The sequence below is a fragment of the Ambystoma mexicanum genome, chromosome 5p (assembly GCF_040938575.1).
Source record: "Ambystoma mexicanum isolate Mex_15411 chromosome 5p, UKY_AmexF1_1, whole genome shotgun sequence".
NCBI classification, from domain to species: Eukaryota; Metazoa; Chordata; class Amphibia; order Caudata; family Ambystomatidae; genus Ambystoma; species Ambystoma mexicanum.
Genome location: NC_090930.1, coordinates 901477619 through 901498117, shown reverse-complemented (window position 1 = coordinate 901498117; position 20499 = coordinate 901477619). Strand labels below are relative to the sequence as shown.

Here is a 20499-nt window from a genome sequence, read left to right as displayed (position 1 = left end):
ATAAACCCTGCAGACCTAATGCTTATCAGCTCACTTCCCCGTTCTCTCAAGGATGCTGAAGTCATGCCCTTCCGCGGAAGATTGACAAATAAACCTTCGTGACTTGACCATCCGTCTGAGTCTTTTGGAGTGGGGTCTCCTTTGACGGAAGTGGGGTGAGCAAAAGTGTACCCCCAAGGCCGGTGTCTAACTGCTGGGTGGGGGGAGTCCCACAGGTGGGGTACACAGCTGCCAGGCGGTAGACCCACAAGGGCAGTACAGAAGGGGATGGGGGTACTGAGGCCGACTAGATTTAAGGCCTGGGACTTGTGAGGTTGATTGATTGATTGATTGATTGATATTTTATTTCTACCGCGCTCGTACACAAGTGTTTCAGAGCACGACAAGGCAAGAGAGGGGAACAGGGAGAACAAAACTGTGATCTTACTAGGCTCAGTGACATTGAGAACGCGCAAGTGCATGGGAGGGGAGGATGGGAAAAATTCATGGAAGGAGGAGAAGTGGAAAGTGTGAAGCAGAGGAGAAACAGATAAATAACAATAAATAAATAATAAAGGCAACAAACAGTGGTACTGCAGCCAGCAATTTTCAAGTGCTAGGTTTAAGGCAGCAGACAGGGTAGGTCTGATAAGTGCAGGAAGAAAAAGGGGGGCTGTATGGGTACAGATACAGACCTCAGTGCAAGGGGTGGCCCGCAGGCAGTGCGGGAGGGTGGCAGGGTGAGCAGGCACCTGGGCGCGAAGGACAGAGGGTGGCCAGGTGCACTGTGCCAAGAGAGAACAGATCAGCAGGGGCAAGGGGGAGCGAGGCAGAAGAAAAGAGGAAGATCTTGAGGTGCTTCCGGAACCGGAGATGGTTCCCCTCAAGATTTAGAGTGGCAGGGAGGCTGTTCCTGAGGGAGGCCCCAGCCAAAGACAGAGATCTACCCACAGCTCGTTTCTTTGAAAAACGACTGACCCTGAGGGAGTTGGAGGTAGAGGATCAAAGAGCTCAAGAGGGGAGGTATTTGTGGAGGGATAGCTGAAGGTATTTTGGACCCAGGCCCCAGAAAGCCTTGTGGACAATGCAGAGGGTTTTGAATTTAATCCTTGCATCCACTGGGAGCCAGTGGAGAGATTTCAGAGCTGGAGAGATACGATCCCAGGGCTTGAGGCCAAGGACAAGTCTTGCAGTCCTGTTCTGGATTAGTTGCAGAGGGTGGAGAGTAGAGGAAGGTAGATTTAGAAAGAGGCTGTTACAATAGTCAAAGCTAGAGAGAACCAGTGCTTGGCATATAATGAGAGGAAAGGCAGAGTACCTCTGAGGAGGTGCTGTCGGAAATTTGACTTTTTAGAGACCTCAGAGATGTGGGCGGAGAAGGAAAAGGTAGAGTCAAAGATGACCCGAGGTTCTTAGCCTCACAGGTGGCGGTAGAAGGAGGGTCAAGGGAGGCCGGCCAGAGAGTGAGGGGAAAGTATGGTGAAGGTGTGCCGATGAGGAGGATCTCCGTCTTGCTGGCATTCAGACAAAGATCATTGGGGGCACACCAATATTGAATGGTAGTAAGGCAATCAGAGATGAGAGAGGGAGAGGAGGTGGCAGAGGGCAGCCTGAAAATGAGTTGAGTGTCGTCAGCGTAGCACTGGAAATTTGAGCAGAAAGTGGCAATGCAGTGGGCGAGAGTTGCCAGGTATTGGTTGAAAAGCCAGGATGAGAGGTTGGACCCCTGGGGAACACCACAGGTAGAGAGAAAGATAGATGAAAGGAAGGACCCAAGTTGGACCTCGGAGGGTCGATCTGAGAGGAAAGAGGTCAGCCAGGCCAGAGCCTGAGCAGTGATACCCAGGTTTTCACAGAGACGGTTGAGCAGGATGGTATGGTTGAACGTGTCGAAGGCAGAAGAGAGATCAAGGAGGATGAGGACAGAGGGAATGTTAGAGTCAAGGTTCGAGAGCAGATCTTCACGGATGTTCAGGAGAGCAGTTTCCGGTCTTCTGGCAGCTCTAAAGCCAGACTGGTGGTCATGGAGTCAGCCAACAGAATTGGAATGAAGGTTAAACTGAGAGTTGGCCAACTTTTGCAGGGGTTTGTCAAGAAAGGGAGTAATGAAAATTGGGCGATAGCTGGACAAGAAGGATCAGCTGTGGGTTTCTTGAAAATAGGATGCACAAAGGAGTGGTTCAGAGTGGAGGGAAAGGATACCGAGGCAAAGGAGTGGTTGCAAAAATCAGCAAGGGCCGGAGCGAGGGTGTCAATGTGGTCCTTGATAGTTTTAGAGGAACAGGGATGAACCTGTTTTGACGAGGCTTTCATAGATAGGACTTGTCTAGCGACCTTGTCAGGGGTAAAAAGAGGAAAGGACAAGAAGGATGGTAGGAGGGTGGCTAAAGGAGGGTCAGCTAGTCCAGATGGAGAGGGGAGAGAAGGGGTGTGGGTGGAGAGGGTGCACAGAATATCCTGGGTTTTTTAAATGAAGTGAGAGGCAAGGGCATTGCAAAGAGCCTGTGAGGCAACAGGAGGGCTAGAGACTGCAGCAGGGTTGGCCAGCTCCTTGCAGATTTTAAAGAGTTCTGCCGAGTTTTTAGATGCCGCAGAGACACAAGCTTGAAAGTGGACTCTCTTCTTGGTGAGGACAGAGAGTAGGTATTGCCTTTGTAGCAGACGACAGGCCAGTTTGTTAGAGGATGAACAGGAAATCCTCCATTTCCTCTCATCTGTCCTACACTTAGGTTTAAGTGTAGCTAGGTCAGACTCATACCAGGAATTGCACTTGGCTTTGGACATCAAACGGATCCTCATGACAGGGGTAAAAGCATCAAGCATATCAGAAATTGAAGAGTAGAGCACAGACAGGACTGTGTATGGATGTGAGACAGCCAAAGGTGGAGGGGGGGGAAAAGTGGCGACAAAAGCCTCAACTGACACACGCTTCATGGGCTGGGTGTCCGAGAAGGAAGGTGGCAGTGTTGGGGTAGGCTTGGCTTGGGGGAAAAGAGGGAGGTCCTTGCTGCCAGTCTCAGTGGCAGTGGCATGAGTTACCAAGGAACAAATTGAGGGAAACAGGAAGAGAAAAGGAGCATTTTGAGAAGTTTCCAGAACTTAAGGACGTCCAGCTCAAGTCTGAGAGGGACAGGAAGGCTGTTCCAAAGAGAGGCACCAGCCAAAGATAGAGACATGCCTCCCGCTCTCTGTTTGGAGAAGTGTTAGACAAGCAGAAAATTGGAGTTAGAGGAGTGCAGGGGTCTAACAGGGGAGTATTCAGGGAGAGAAAGTTTGTAGATAACGTTGTCCAAGACTCCAGGGAGCCTTGTCAATGATATAGAGGCTCTTGATTTTCATCCTTGCGGCCACCAGTAGCCAATGTACAGAATGTATCCCTATTCTGGAGTAGTTGAAGGGGGCATAGAGAACAAAAGGGCAGGTTGAGGAAGAGGCTTTTGCAGTAGTTCTGCCTACAGAGGACTGTTGAGCTTCTCGGAGAATGTGAGGAAAGGTAGAATGCCTGAACAGAGGTAAAGTTAAAAGTGGGCTTCTTTAAAAGCGCTAAAATGTAAGGAGTAAAGGAGAGAGAGGAGTCAGAGATGACCCCAAGGTTTTTGGTCCCAAAGGCTGGTGAGGGTAGAGGGCTCAAGGAGGGTGGCCAGAGGGTAGGAGGGAAACAGGGCAGAAGTGTCCGAATAAGAAGGATCTCCATCTTACTGGCATTCAGACAGATATTGTTAGCCACACACAATGCCTGGATGGTGGGCAAACAATCAGGGATGAAAGACAGGGGGGAGAATGTAGTAGACAGAATTTTCCAAGAAAGCTGTTTGTCACCACCATTACACTGGAAATGAGAAGAGAAAAAGGAGATCAGGTGAGCCAGAGGGATGAGATAGATATTGAAGAGCCACAGCGATAGGATATAACTGGGGTACGCTGCAAGTAGAGTGCAGTGGTGGAGTAGAAATGGCCACTTGCAGCTGGGAAGGGTGGTAAGTGAGGAAAAGAGGTCAGCCAGTCCAGTGCCCGGTCTGTGATGCCGAAGGTATCATGAAACCATTTAATGAGGCTAGAATGGTTGACTGTGCCAATGGCTGAGAAGAGATCAAGGAGCACTAGCCTCAATTGTACTAGGATCATAAATACCATATACACTTGAATAACATCATTCTACCATATTACAAATACGGTATACTCCCCATATAGTAACTATAATAACTATACAAATATTACCATACTGTACGTGGCCAGTGGTTAGATTCTTGGGGGAACGACCTATGGCCATGCCCCCAAGACTCTGACCACTGTCCACAACCCTCACAATAGAATTAAACCATATAACAAGTATTTACAATCCACCTTCAAATAACAGGACTCACCCAGCCCCCGCAATCCCAATAATGTCCGCAGATTAAGAAAAATAACAGCAGACACAGCAACACCTGCGCAGCGTTCTTTCACCTATAAAAAGAGCTCTATATAAACTTTGTTTCACTCCCCCACCATCTCCAGGCCATTTTGTCCATAAAATAACCCCAAATATATTTCCCAGACTTCTTTACCTCAGTGTGCTGTCCGTGGACAAAGTCTGTGATTCGCCCATCCAATACAAGGCATGAAAATCATGGTTTACAAATTTGGTAAACTGCATCCAAACCTATGCAAACTATAAGTTCACAAAAGTGTTTAAACCTTTTTGTAAACCTTTGGTTTACATTGTGTTTACACATAAGTAAACCGTGGAGTTATGCAAGTCCATTTGGACTTAATGTTCCACAGATTTGTAAACCCTAAATTTGCCATGGTTTACAAATCATGAATACTTTGTACACCTAACGTACACTTAATGTTTCACGCACAACTGAACATTTCATTTACAAAGAAAACCTATTTGTAGACCTTTACAAACCTAGTGTACACCTCAAATTTGTCAATATTAGTAAACATTTGGTTTACAGCATTTACTATTGTTCGTAAACCTAGTGTACACTTCAAAACCGTCATTATTAGTAAACATTTGGTTTACAGAATTTACAATGTTTGTAAACCTTTGCAAATAGTGTTCAGTTCAGTCTTTTTAGTGCACTTTTACTTTATTAAATTGTAATGTTATACACCCCTTAGGAGTTTACTAACGAAACCTTGTAAATACAGACCTGGAATCTAATGCAGTAGCTGTTCTCCCCTCTCTGCAGTGACTTAGAAAAGTTAGATATGATTTTAAGAAAACAGCTTGATTGTGCATCACTGGCAGCACACCTAAAAAAAGGTTATACAAATATTTAAAGCCTCTAGACCATGTGATTGAATGCCAACATTACACTGCAGATATCACATAAGATGTAGATTGATACAAAAACATGCAAAACAATAGCAGAGTTTGAAATTGCTAGGAGCTAGGGGCTATTTAGCTCCTCATTATAGCCAAGGAGAGCCTGGTTACCACGAAACCAAGAGCTATCAGGAGTTACTTTTCACACCCAAGCAAGTGGTGCTATACAAACACGGTTATGTAAAAATAACTGGGTAGGTATGGGTGTGTATAAAAGAGAATCATGGACACACTTAAGAGACATTTAAAGCATATTGGATAATATATAAATGGACAAAAAGTAGAGTGTGTGTCTTACGCAAAGGTTACCTTTGCTGTGCTCTATGCACTAGCTTCTGGTTCCCCTGCATCGCTCTTGCCTAATTGGTGATGCCTGATACACAAGAGCTGGATGTTGCTCCTGGTCAAGAAATCCGAATTTTGGCCCCTGCTATTGTAACCAGCAATTTTCTCTAAGACGCTAGACTCTTGCTACACCACACCTACATCACCTACATGTCTTATGAATAGTTGGTAAATTATGGCTCTATTCTTGTCTTTTTCAATCTAAATGCACCAGTCGCTCAAATATCATAAATGTCCTCAGTATGCCAGAGTACCAAATATAACTTTCACAGGGCAAATTAATGTAAGCAACAGCTACAAATCATGTTTACAGCCATTAGGCATATAGTGGCCACTGGCAAATGTAACAAAGGAAACACTGATGAAGCCAGATGAGCTCCTACAGCACATAGAAGAGAACTATAGGTGAAGCTAATGTATGCTATATTGGAAACCCACAATACAAGTGTTTTGAAAAACTAGGTCCTATATTTAGACAAGTCCAGTTTATGCTTCTCCTAGTCTGCTAAAGTACTGGTGTGGACCTCAACTCTGCTTCGATGCAAAGCACCAGCTCTCACCTCCCAGAGGTTTCATCAAAATCACAATTCTAATCCCAGAGACTCAAAATGATTTCATATCCTTTGATTGGAGTAGGGAAATCTGACTAAAACGCAAGCAACTTGCAAGGCACATGCGTTCAACACAGAATAATGGCAATTACAATGTGTGTGACTGGTCAGGTAGTTGTACAAATTAAGGCTTCCAGATATTGATATATAGAAACAAATCCATGCTGGAGCAACAATATTATCATCTAAGCATCTAAATCAGCCACTGATTACTTGACAGAGTCCATAAACTTGTAATATTAACCACTTACAAAGCAAAAATAGCTAAACATTCCATTTTGAGTCTTGAAGTAGAGATAGTATTCGATAGTTATTCGGAAGAATATTTTGTGTTGGAAAGCAGCATCATTTGTGGCATAAAGGGCATTAGGAATAGTGATTTGGCAAAGATCAGAGTTTTGTCAAGCCGGGAACCTAAAAATAAAGTCTGCTAATTTTCCAGTTTATTGAGGCATGTCACTTACTCCTTCAGAAGCAGGTGTCCACAACAATGTGTTCCCCATACCCACTTTGTAAAGCTGGGTTCCCCATTGTGAAGGTCTTCTATGTGCCCTCATTATGGAACTATGTATGGTTCCCTTAGCCACTTTGTGAAGCCCTGTATCCCCCTTGTGAGCATGGGTATGAAATTAGCATGGTGTGAATGACCACATGAACGTGCATAACTCAAATTCTACAAAAGCAAAACCAGGACCATTAGCTAATTATAATTTACTGCTTAAAATGACAAGGAAGGAAGAAAGATAAAGAGAAAGTGAGAAGGAGAAAAAGGGAGAAAGAGAAAAAGGCACAGAGAGAGAAAGACAACCATTAGCACAGAGTGGCAGGCTGCTTATAGCGAGCGCCTCCTCCATGGCAGATTGTCAGAAAGTAGGCTAACCATTAGCAATGTGTGGCAGACCGCTGGGAGCGAGCGCCTCCACAGTGCCTCTGATTCAAAGAAAGGAAGAAGATGACCATTAGAATAGTGTAAGAGTGCTTAGAGACAGATTTTTACCTGGGATCCAAGGGAGTGGAGGAGGACAGAGAAAACCAAGATGGAGGTGATAGAGAATTGGATAAGGAGGGCACAAACAAGACCGAGCTTTCAATGCTGGTCTAAAAATGTTAACAGTTTGAGACAGTGGTGCAGTTTACATACCTAAGCCTAAATGCCTATGCATTGTCAGACATTAGTCGTTTATTAATGCTTTGCATGTGTGTGAATTCTAAAACCGTCTAATCCTTCAAGCAAATTCCCCTTAGCCCCTTCATTTCAAGAAGTTAAGCATTCTTCAGTGAAAGATGTGCATATTATGATTTTAATCAAATACCAATAAACTCATACCAAAATTCGAACAGCTATCCCAAAATAAAGAGAATTTATTTATTACCAATCCTGGTTAGCATTAAAATCCATCAACAACATAAGTCTGTGTGGTGCTGCTGGTCCCCTAAACCTAATCAGATTTCCAGAAACCCAACTCATGCTTGTAAAAGAAAGCAGGCAAAAACCCTGGTGTGAAACTATATTTAATCTATTTCCAAGTACCCATCCTTACACTAGCAGTAACTCTTGGAACACAGACTGGGCTATAGTCTACCTGGCTTGTAAGTCGAGTCAACCGACTATCTTCTACCTGTTATTACCAGCAATGTGGTTATGAAATTGTGAGTGGGGACATGTTCCTACTATTAAAAATAATGATTTGATAGGCAGGAGCACCTAGGAGCAGCTCCAAAGTATCTGGCATCACCTAGTATACAGCAAACATATCTATAGAACAGCATAGCAGCTAGTACATGGCATGTCACAAATGTAACTCATTTGAGATCCAAACTATTGTCCATTATATAGCCCTAAATGTAATGATATTGGAATTGTGTTTGATAATGTTTTTTCTTTTTGTTATGGTGTGATTATTTTGTGGAAAGTTTATTTTAAGCTATACACTAGATTTTGCTATTAATATGTTGCATTTTACTTTTAAAAGTCTTATATGGGTCATAATGCTCCTTTATACACATTCCCAAAACTGGTTATTTTCACATTGGTATATTTGAATGCCACTGGTTCGACTAGGGAGTCAACTGTTGCTCCTGGTATTGCTTGGTGTCAAGCTAACTGGGCTCTGTGCATTTACAAGCATGGGATAAATAGCTCCCAGCAATTTCACTTGCTGCATTCCATTTGAGGAGGACAAAAGATAAATAAATGTTCAGTCTTCCACATGGTGCAACATTTTTCACATGGCTCAAAGCTTTGCACTTTCCACAATGCAAAATACATATTTTTGAATTGCTTATTTATATAGCGCCTATACATCAAATGGTGTTTAAAGGCGCCACAAGACAAACATTTGTGTGGGGGGAGACAGGGAAGAAAACAACAATAATGGTCCTACTAGGCCTTGTGTCATTCGGATTGTGCAAGTGCAGGGGGGAGGTGCGGAATAGGAGGGACCATTGGGCTAGGCAAGTGCCAAGCGGAGGCCAGGTGGGCAAGTGCCAGGGGATGCAGGAAGTGAGGACCACATGCTAAGTGCGAGGACGGGGGGACCAGGCGCGGTATGGGATGCACACCCCATTATGCTAATGAAGGGCCAGGGGTCCCAGAAGGGCAAGTGCAGGTTAGGGAGACTGGAGTGCTGGGGCAGATTGGGCGAGGAGGGCCTCATACCCTGTAGGATGCAGAAGGGACCAGGCATGCAGTCCATGAGGCAGAGGGGGGCATTAGCAGGGGAGAGGAAAGGAAGAAGAGGGTCTTGAGAAGCTTCTGGGACTTAAGGACATCCACCTCAAGCCTCAGAGGGGCAAAGAGGCAACTCCGCAGGGAGGTATATGCCAAAGCGCAAGATCTACCACCCGCTCCCTGCTTAGAAAAGCATCTGATCTGCAGAGAATTGGAGCTAGAAAACTGAAGGGCTCTAGCAGGGAGGCTCTAGCAGGGAGGTATTTAGGGAGAGAGATGTGGATGTAACGCAGTCCCATGCCCGGGAAAGCCTTGTGGATGATGCAGAGGGTCAGCATAATTTGTATATGTGACGCCCAAATAGTCCAATTTATCGAAGAGAGGATTCGTAAATGCATTGTACCTGGTGGGTGAAACGCATGAGCCCTGGGGCACTGCACAAGAGACTGGGGTAGGGCTAGCTGCTGAGGAGGAGGTAAAGACTCTCATCGTTCTGTTTGACAAGAATGATTTGATCCATGCTCTGGTATTGTTGGAGAAGTGGGCATCACTGGCTAACTGATTATAGTTTACCAGATCAAATGCCGCTGAAAGGTCTAAGAGGAGGAGGAAGGCTAGGTCGCCTCTATCTCTGATCTGGTCCATTTGCACTTTAAGGTCTACTAGTGCCGTTTCCTTGCCGTGGCCCTGGTGGAAACCTGATTGTCAGAGGCCCAGCAGCTGGTGTGTTTCTAAATATTTTTGAATCTGGACATATGCTACCTTATCCAGAATTTTTAACATGAATGGTACCGTCATGATGGGCCGGTTATTAGTAGGTACATTCGGGTCTAGGGTTGTTTTTTTCAAGAGTGGCAACAGCCAAGCTTCCTTGAGGTTGTCTGGTACCTTGGAGGTAAAATTGTTATTTTAGTGGACAGAGTTCTCCTTTGTAATAGGGATGTTTGGGATTTCTCTGGTATTGAGATTTGATTTGGAGATAAAAGCAATTCCTCCTCCTTTTGCGCTGATTCTATCCTTTCTAATAATTGCATAGCCGTCCGGTAAGGCAAGGGCTAATGATGGGCTAGCTGCAAGATGCAGCCAAGCTTCTGTTATGGCAATAAAGTCGAGGTCATTTGTTGTAATAAGGTTGAAAATGTACAGTTCTTGAGCAGAGATTCATCTGACATTAATTAAGGCGCCTTTAATTTGTGCAGGTGTATTGCCAACTTTGTAATTCGTGGGTTCAGTTTTAGTTGTACTTGGAGCATGTTTGGTCCTGTGCCTGGGTGAATTATTGCTTTTAGTCTGGGTAGTTTCATCGGCTAGGTCGAGGCAATGATACTGTTGAGATTTGTCTCTGACTTTTAGTCTAATGTTACTCTGGTCGCGTGTGGGGACTGAGGTTGCTGTGTTATTGTCAAATGAGTATGACTTACAGCATGTTGGAGACAGTATTTGAAGGTTAGGTACAGTCTGTTGAGAAGTATTCGATATGGATGGTGCTAAGGTCATGGCTAGGAAGACACTAAGGAACGCGACAAGTACTGGTGTTAGGTTAAGCCTTAGCATGACCCTACTATACTGTGCGCTAGTATTGGTAAGTAGTGTGGTATTGTGTGGCGTGTGACCTGAGTAACGTAGAAACACATACATTTGACGGAAGTTAGGTATTTTAGTTAAAAGTTCGGAGGAGGCCAGGCCGTCTGTTACTTTAGCAGGCTATGGGGGCCACTTCTGGCTCAGGGCAACAGGGAGTCTTGAGCACTATAGGTCAGTGAGTGACATGCAATTCAGATGTCAGGGTCGGCTAGTAATTAGGGTGCTATAGGGTTAGTTCAATTTTCAGCAAGGTCTATGAGCTACGTGAAGCCGAAATGGATGGCAACATGGAAACATTTGCAATACAGGACTAACATTGGTGTAGAATCCGTTATCCCGAGTTAATTAACAATGCAGCCGAGTGCTTTTTTTGCTGCTGCGCAGCTTGGAAGTTATTTGTAGAGCCATACGGAAGGTAGGAAAGCTCAATTTCTACAGTAGGGCTACACAGAATCTTAGGTAATGTCGCATTACAAATCGAGCAAGCACAAAATAGTGCTTTATGTGGATACAGCTAAACCGTCATGCATTGATTGTGTAGGAAATAAAACAAGTTTTCAGTATGCATCAGATATTCAATATGGCAAAGTGGTAATATCTAACGGCAGGTTCAGATGCAAAGCAGCGTCAACAACTTACTTAATGAAAGAGATGCGAAACAGAATAGACAGATTATTTGATGGATAACGGTACTGACAAGCTATAGAGGGCAGGCAGCGGTGCGTGATACCCGTTATGGGATCCCTGTTGGGCAGGTGGGCAAGACCAGTAACTGCAATAAGATCAAGAGAGGCAGGGTGCGTGTCTCAGTTGCAGCAGAGGTGTGGATGTTAAACTGCAAAGGGAAAAGGCCATCAAGTCGTCTCATTCAAAATCTCCCACTCCACTCCCCAACCATTGCACGCACGTCCCTGGCTTCTCCATGCAACACCATGGGCTAGCCCGGCGCTGCACGCCTACCTTCCACATAGTGTACCAGCAGTCCTTCTCTAGGAATAGGCACACCTCTACTACTGCAGGGCCAGTGCCCAAAGCCCAGCCAGACCCTCTCTAGCATTGTAGGTAAGCCTGTGGGCTTAATGCCTTGATCAGCGTGTGCTGCTGATTTCTAATTTTCAACACAACCTGTGTGGACCCCAGCAGCAGCCACTACATATATTGAGTTAACCTTCTGCTTAATTGCAGACAAGCTACCAGCCCGACTATAGCATATTTTACATGCGTTGTAGACATTTGATGCACTTTTACTTGAAATCTATCCTTGCTAAGATGGTCGTCCTGCATCTTCGATGTGCCACCCGATTCGGTGTTGTCTGGTTGTAGCAGGCCTCGCTCCGTTTGGCTACATTCCTCCCCAAAAGACAATCACATCCGCCGGCAGGCGGGAACACCGGCCCGCAATAAAGGCACAAAACTAAGGCTCTTGACCGAGCGTGGCCGACCTCAGAACGCTCCACCCTCGTTCTACGCCAGTCCACAATGATATTCTCTCCACCCTTAACACTCAGTATGTTCTCACCACCTGTATGTGAACTAAGAGGAGCCTTAGACCGCATTGAGGTCTGTCAGCAACAAATCATCCTACTGCACACCAAACATTCCAGCTCCTGTACGGTGAGACTTTCTTTTTCCAGTGCACTGACTCTGTGTGCCCCATCCCTGTGCCTGTTGTATGTGCAGATTGGATGGTGTTTCAGGTTGTGTGCACTGCTTTGTTGTATCCATATGGGTAAGGTCCATTGTTCAGATTTCCAGATTTGTTGTTGTACGGTTGTGTTACTTGTGTTGGGTGTGTGTTAGGGTATAGTTTGGGTAGCCCAGTGGCAGTGTATAGTGTTTAGTGGTGTAGGAGGAAGCAACGGCCGGGAGATTAGTACATTGACAACTCTCTAACTTCGTCTATGTGTCTAATCTACATAATTGTATATAGTCAAATGCCTGGTTAATTTCACAGTCTAAGTGTGACATGTGACCAATCTTCACAATTCTATCTAAATGTGCTGCCTGGCTAAACTTCACTATCCATGTGTGACGTGTGACTAATCTTCACAATTTTATATAAGTGAGACACAGGGGTGGTCCTTGCAATTGCCTAATACAGAGTGTGGCTACATGGCATAATTTGGCTAACAGCGGAGGATTGCTACCTGACAAATTTGTGCTAAATGCATAATTTGGTTGGCCTGCGCAATTGGGCTAACTGCATGTAGGCATATGATATTAGTTAATAGGTGAGGTTGTACACAAATAGGCTAAGTGTGTGATATGGTTGACTAACACACATGGGCTATAAACGAGCTGAGGCTACCCTACAATATAAGGATACACGCAAAATATGGATATCTTAGACATATAGGCTATATTTATAATAGGTAATAAGAGTGGAGAGGTTTTAATGAAGTACAGTAATGGCTGTACTCCCCGCCCACACGACACTTACCTTATCAGCCACTGCTGGTTGACGGTGGCAGGCTTCCCAGGCGAACACAGGAAAACACAGCCTGGAGCTGCATCTTCGGGAGCTGGCCTTTGCCATGTAGCCCTTAGCTGATGACTGCCCTGGGAGGGTGTCTTATAAGTGGACCAATCACTGGGTGGTGGGAGGGCTGAGAGGCGGGAGAAGTGCACAGCAAGGAAGCGGCTGGGAAAAGGGGTCCGGAAGGCGCAAGAAGGTGCACAAGAGCGCCGAAATACACAATTTGCTTAAATGGGGGGGGCATGGCTTGCTGGCGAGGAATGAACATGTATTCCCATGGCCCGCGGAGTTCCCGCTCGACCAGCCGAAATCCTGATGAAGTCCAGCATTTGAATCCCCACAAAGTGCAGCAAACTCGGCACAGACGGTGCAGAAAAGACTGAAGCCACAGGCTGTGGTCCGGAGGATGTGAAATGCAGGCTGCATCGCCCCGGAATTTGACTTTGTGCGCTGGTGACGAGACATCACGGCAAGCGACCAAGATGGCAATCGAGGCCACATAAGGAGATACAGGGGGTGCTTGCATCTAATTGCACTGGTGATGACTAGGAACAGGCCCCCAGAGAAGGCTCTGAGGCAATGAACCCGGTGAGGAGCAACGTAGCTCCGGCATGGGCAAAGGATAATCGAGTGGCTTCCGAGACTGCAGGAAATCCACGCTTGCCTGGCAGAGTTCTCCAGCTTGTGGCATGAACCCAAGGGATTACAGGAGCACCCCCCCACAATGGGGGTGGAATACCGATCCATGCTGCAGCCGTGTGAGTCACTGGGGCCCGCTGGGAGCTGCATCAAGGACCGGAAAGGCTGAAGGAACGGAGCGTAAAATATACAGAGAGGTGAAAGGCAGGAGAACAGTCCTCAACTCCGACGCTCCAGGCCCCCTCTAACCGGCTGCATCCCGCTGCCTCCCGACACTGGGCAGAACAGAAAGGGGAAGATAAAGGGAGTGACCAGGCCCAAACATCACAGCTGGGACAGCAGAGGAAGGTTGTAGCGGGCAGAGCACCGTGGACATGGGTGGGGCAGCAATGGATGGGCTGGCCTGGAGGCCTGGGATAGCTAGAAGAACCAGAGGAGGTGATCCGACACACCACCATATGGTACATAAGCTACTGGTGAATGGCACGACATATAGACATTGTACAGTGAGTAGCAGCAAAGTGGACCAGTCAGCTACTCTGGGCTGGAGATCCTGGGGGACACCACGTGCTAATGGGTCGCCGGAGGGCATACATATGGAGCGGAAGGTCGGAGTGATACAGATAGAGACCTGGACCAACAAATATGACAAGGACCACACGGCGCAGAGACAACAGGTATACGTCACCCAGGAAGGAAAAGACGTGAGGGGGGACCGGACTATACATACCCTACCGCTCCAGTGTCAGGCAGAGTGAGGAAGGGAGGAAGAGTGGGGAGGAGCACGGGCCGCTCACTGAAGCCCAAACAAGGAAAGGAAGCTGGGACTAACAGCCTCCGACCGTAACAGGAGGGTCAGCACCGGTTCAACTGATCAGGGGGCATGGCGTAATCTATGCAGCAGGAAGAGGGGACATAGAATAATAACCCCTGGGTCACCAAGTAAAAGAATTAGGAACCACATTCAAGTGAAGATACCAGCACAGAACAGAGGGAGAGGAGAAATAACCAGCGGAGGAAGTAACTCTGTGCCTACGAAGGGGTCAGAAACATAATTCCAAGAGTGGAACTGGAAGAGAACATGGCCAGTATGGTTAAAGGACAACAGTGGAAGGAGAATTACACAGAGGCAAATGGAAAAACACAAAAACAGGAGGAGCTGGCCCCGGGCCACGCAGGAGGGAGCCACTGGAGATGGAGGAGGTGGGGTGACTGTTAGGGAGAATTCTCTGTTTAGGCTGAATTTCCTAACCTAGTGAGTCCCCCAGCAGCTTTGCTGGATTTCTGGAGTTTTTTTTCATCCTGCCAAGAGTGAGACTCTTTTTCTCCCACTCTTGGACATGATTTGTGGTATTTCTTTGAATGTTAATGTGTTCTATGAGCTATGGGGTCTTTTACTCCGTAGAGTCTCATGTGTTTTGCTATGTGTGTTACACAGCACCCACCGTGCCGTAACACTGGGGTGTCCTAGGTGACCCCCACCATAGACTCCATACCCTGGGACTGACTACTGTCTCCCAGGGCATGTAAAGTCACCATTGGCTTTACTAGACCTAAATTTACTAACAGAACTAGTACAAACCATCCTATTGTGGACGTACTAGTAGGAGTATTTCGATTACCCCTGGGTCTGTTGTTCGAGGGGGCACTGTCCCATCCCCCTCGTCGAGTTTTGGCTGATGGCAGTGGATACTACTTTTTATATTCGACCGCAAATATATTCCTATGGGATTCTTCCCATTGTTGGAGGCTAATTCTTTTTCACATTAGTCTCTAACATACCGCCGGTTTATTTGTCTTAAATAAATCCACTGGTTGGTATTTTCTGCCAGAACTCAGTTTTTAAAATGGCGTATGTGTTCGCCTCTGTAACTCCGAACCAAAGGTTGTGCCCTTTGTTCCACTTTTGGCGGGCTTCTGCACAGAAGCCCTCCAGAGTGGTGCCATTCTGTCTGGGTACCACAGGGGGTGTGGGAGGGGGTTTAGGCACCCTGGACTGAGTTGCCTTGCCAACTCAGGTCGCACTCTTGTGTGATTGGCCCGAGTGGTGAGCCGCCCCGCTCACCACTTAGCATGTTTGATTGACAGCTAGGCTGAATGAATGGGGGTTTTCTGCATAAAAGCAGGGCTTTTGGGACTGGAACTTCAGAAGTCGCCACAGGACCTAAGAATCCGACGAGGGTAAAGCTGAGCCCACCTGCAACGATGACACCTCCGGTGGAGCCCTGATGAACCGACTCACCACTTCCCAACGACAGAGGATATCTCCCTGCTGGAGAGTCTTCTTCCCCTGACTGGTGGGAACAACCAGTCCCTTCCTTTTACTTCGCTTCCAGGACGTCTAGTGGTCGAATTGCCCGTGCTGAGCACCCCGGCAACCGGATAGCCACTGACCACTGTACCGCGACCAAAAGGTGGTGCCTTGTGACTGAGCACTCTGCGGCTGGTCTCTTCCCTGGTGGTGCAACGATCTTCAACTTTTCCTCGACAACGAGATCCCCTCCTCTTCTGGCAAAGCCCCGACTTGCATCCACGACCAGGACCAACTGCCCCCGCCGGAGCTGTCTCTTCACTTTCAAGGTACTGTGTCCGCCTGGCTTCCCTTGAAACGGTTAGCGTGAGGTGTCTTAAATCCTTACCTTTCCATTGGGTCGCTTCCAGACCTTCTTAAACGTTTGTTCTAAAACTGGTCCAACCTTTCTGTGACATTTTGCTACAAAGACTTGAAGTGCATTTCCACTGTGATACTTTTCGGACATACAGCCTTGCCTCTCTCTGAGTGGGCCTGGCCTCTGAACTTTGTGATTTACAGTAGACCCTGCCTTGCTCGCCTTGCATTTGTTTCATAAAAGTGTTGGTACTGAGTTGGTTTCATACCCTGCCTTTTTCTCTCCCTTTCTAACGAATACTAGAGTGCCATCTAGGTTAAAGCATTCACCTCTGTCTGCAAATAAGTGGTGCCGTTGAACCTAGACTTGTCGAAATATTGTTAGGGGATTGATCTATACTTATAGTAATTGTGATTGGAGTTGTTTGCCGTATTAGTGCCAGTGTGTTTTCATAGATGTGTTTTTAAATAAATAATTATATATCTTTACACCCAAGCTCTGATCAGTGTCTGCTTGTTCTACTGTGTAAATTGCCCTATCCTGTATACTCCAAATACGGCCTAACTCGTCTTGAGAGTAGTCTGACTGCTCAGCCACAGCTACCAGGTAAATCTGGGTGGTACAGACTGCTACCAATTGGGTTTACTGCTAACTCCTGTAGACTTAAACTTTTTGCAGTGGTCCCAGAGGGAACTGCACAGGTTTCTGCCTAACAGTGACCCTGGACACATCGATGGAGTGATCCAGGCTACCAGAGCCTCTCCTGAAGGAAGCATTAAGGAGGTGGGGGTGGATGTATCGCTAATAAGAGCTGACATCCGCAAGGTGTGTGAAAGGGTCACAGAAGTGGAACAAAGGGTCAGCACAGTGGAGGATGATATCCAACACCTCAAAAACCAGGTGGCGGGTCTGGTGGGGGTGGCCAGGACCTTGGAAGCGAGAGCAGAAGATGCAGAGGGTCGCTCTAGATGCTGCAATATTCAGCTGATCGGAGTACCGGAGAGGGAGGAAGGACCCAGTATGGAGCGGTTTGTGGAAAACCTGGTCCTAAAGGTACTAGGGATAAAAGGACTGTCTAAATTCTTCACAGTTGAAAGAGCACATATGGTGCCAGGTAGAGCACGTCCGCCGGTGGCCCGCCATGAGTAATAGTGGTAAAGATCATAAACCTCTGGATCGGGACGCTATACTACAGGAGGCCCGCAAGGTGGGATTCTACAAAATTGGGAACTCAAAACTGCACATCTTTACGGATTTTACACTAGAAGTACAGTGCCAGAGAAGAACATACGACGCAGTGAGACGCCGACTCCGAGAATTGATCTTAAAGTATATGATGTTCTTCCCAGCCAAAATGAAAGTTATATTGGGGGGAAGTCATGGCTGTTTATGTCCCTAAAGGATTTGTGGGACTGGCTGGATGTCTCACCACACGGAGGGGAGTCGCAAAATGAGAAGGGTTTGGTGGGCGCAAACTTGAACAGGAGATGGAGGGTAGCCCGGTGGGGCCATGGCCACAAGCCGGGGATTTAAAGCAGAGGTGGAATGGTAGGGTAACTGCAAAGTAAGGAGGAGGGGGAGATTTGGAACAGGTGGGTGGGAGCGGGGGAAACGTGGAACCCCTAGATGACCCACTGGCTGCTAACCCACGAGGAGAGGGGAAGAGGTGGGGTATGCCAGTCAAGGGGTCTAGTACGGTGAGGTCGGAGGGGTGGTACCAGGAGAGGGGACACCCAAGGGATACAGTTTGGGGGTGGGGGAAGGGAAGAAGTTATGGGAGAAGAGAGGATATGAGGAGGGAGGTGGTAGGGAGGAGTTGAGTTGAGGGGAGTTGGGGGTGTCAAGGGGAACAACCAAGTTGGGGGACAGTTAATGTTTGGGGGACAGTTAAGAGACAGGAGGGAGTAGGGAAACTGAAAAGAGACCGAGCACTGAGATATATGAGACTGGTGATGGGATCAAGAGAAGGGAACATCAGCATAAAAAAGGATGGTGGAACTGCCAGGACGAGGATGGGTGGGGATAAGAGGAGGACCCTGGGAATAGGGGACCCTGGAGGGAGGGGACAGGATATACAACTTAATCGGTAACAATGGTGGAGGTCAGAGGTCTGAAAATCGGAACATGGAATGTTCGCGGACTGGGACGAGGCAAAAGAAACAGAGAGTAGATGAGTTTCTAAAATTACAGGGGATACAGGTGGCTCTGATATAGGAGACACACCTGGGTATGACAGACCTAGTGGCATTGGGGAGAAAATGGGGTAAACGGGTGATGGGCAAGTCTTACTCAACTCAGGCAAGGGGGTATTGATCTGGGTGGTGGCAGGGGTACCACTGCAGGTGGAAAAGGTACTGAAAGATGAGGTGGGGAGGATGGTGATCATGGTGGGAAAATGGGAGGAGCGCTCAATATGTTTAGTGAACTGATACGCGCTGAATATTAATAATTAGACGTAGTGGAATTATGGAGAGAAAGGTACGGTGAAGAGAGAGGGTTTTCGTATTGCTAGGGAGCGCATGGGTCATACTCATGCCTGGATTATCTACTGACAGGGAGGGAACATTGTCAACAAATTGAAGAACCAGAATACCTGGGGCGCACTCCCTCAGATCACTCCACTCCTGGTGTTTTGGCTGATGGGAAGGAGTAGGGGGCCCCCACATAAGGTGTGGTGTATGATATGGTATAATAGGTTATTTATAACACGCTTAATACCCAAGGTTTCTAAGCGCGTACCCGGGGATCAAACCTGTGTTGCTTCGTGTCGTCTTGTGTCCAAAGCGAGCACGCTACCGCTGTGCTGATATGGAATGATAGGTTATTTATAATGCGCTTAATAACCAAGGTTTCTAAGCGCGTACCCGGGGATCAAACCTGTGTTGCTTCGTGTCGTCTTGTGTCCAAAGCGAGTACGTTGCCGCTGTGCTAGCCTCCTGGGACCGGTATGCAGAGAGAAGCATTAGAAGATGGGGCCTTCAAAAGCGAGATACATAAGGGGATTGAAAGCTACTTCGAGCTAAATGTGGTGTCAGTGACATCAGTGGGGTGCCTCAAGGCAAATAAAAGAGGGGTTTGCTTTTCAATGACAGTGGGGATGAGAAAGAGATTACAGGAAAAGCTCCGACCGACAGAGGAGCAGGTGGCGGAATTGGATAGGGAGGCTGCAAGATGGAATTTGGTTGGGGACAGACTGGCTCAGAGCCTGGAGAATTACCACAAGACCTTAACAGATTTGACACACTTTAACAACAGTAGACGGGGTGTTCGGCTACATGGAGAGGGAGATAAGGCCAGGAAACTTTTGGCCTGGCTGATAAACAGGGAAAATCCAAGGCGTGTCATAACTCAAATAAGGACTAAATCAGGGGGAAATAGTGGGTACCCAGGACTGGATTAATAGGGCATTTGCAGAATTTTATGGGAAATTATACACAAGCGAAGGGGGATACGTGGAAGAGGATGTGGAGGAGTTGTTGGACATGATTAGGCTACCAAAATTAGGGGCTGAGATCAGGGAAGAATTGGAGGCTCCCATAGAGGAGGGGGATATCAGATGGCCGGTACATTCCATGAGGAAGGGCACAGAGCCCAGTAGTGATGGGTTTCTTATAGAATTGTACTCTGAATATATATATATCTCCTAGCCCCATGGCTCAACAAGGTGTATGGCTAGGCTTTCGAGAAGGGGGACCTCTCAGAGTCCATGAGGGAAGCCATCATAACAGTAATACTGAAGGAGGGGAAGATCCACTGGATTGCATGACGTACTGTCCCATTTCATTATTGAATGTTGACAGAAAGATCCTGGGGAAAATCCTGGCAGCCAGGATGGCGAGAGTAGCAAGCCGGGGATTTAAAGCAGAGGTGGAATGGTTCACCCAGACCAATGTGGGTTAATTGGGAGGAGGAATACGACAGGTAATATCAGTCGCCTCCATCACGTGATGGATCATATTGAATATTGTGAGGACATGGCGATTGCCTCTTTCGATGTCATGAAGGTGTTTGACTCGCTGGAATGGAAGTGGCTCTTCTGGGTGCTGAAAGAGTTTGGGTTTGGGGAGAATATCCATAAATGGCTGGGCCTGCTTTACAACAAACCGGTGGCGATGGTAAGGATCAATGACTGGGTCTCAGGGAAATGGGAACTAAGTTAGGGGACAAGACAGGGGTGTTCATGCGTCCCCAATACTATTCGCTTTGGGCCTGGAGCCGTTGTCAGGGTTCTTACGACAGGAGATGTTAGAAGCGGGTTTTGAGGCGGG

General features: G+C 47.0%; 1 long non-coding RNA gene across 1 annotated transcript in view; it reads right to left on the bottom strand.

The window, feature by feature from the left end:
- Positions 1–20499, bottom strand: part of LOC138481723 (uncharacterized) — a 131548-nt gene that overhangs the window by 106487 nt on the left and 4562 nt on the right. Inside the window, exon 2 of the long non-coding RNA XR_011274357.1 lies at positions 5121–5223. This is a non-coding gene — a long non-coding RNA (uncharacterized lncRNA). The remainder of the gene's footprint in view (positions 1–5120; positions 5224–20499) is intronic.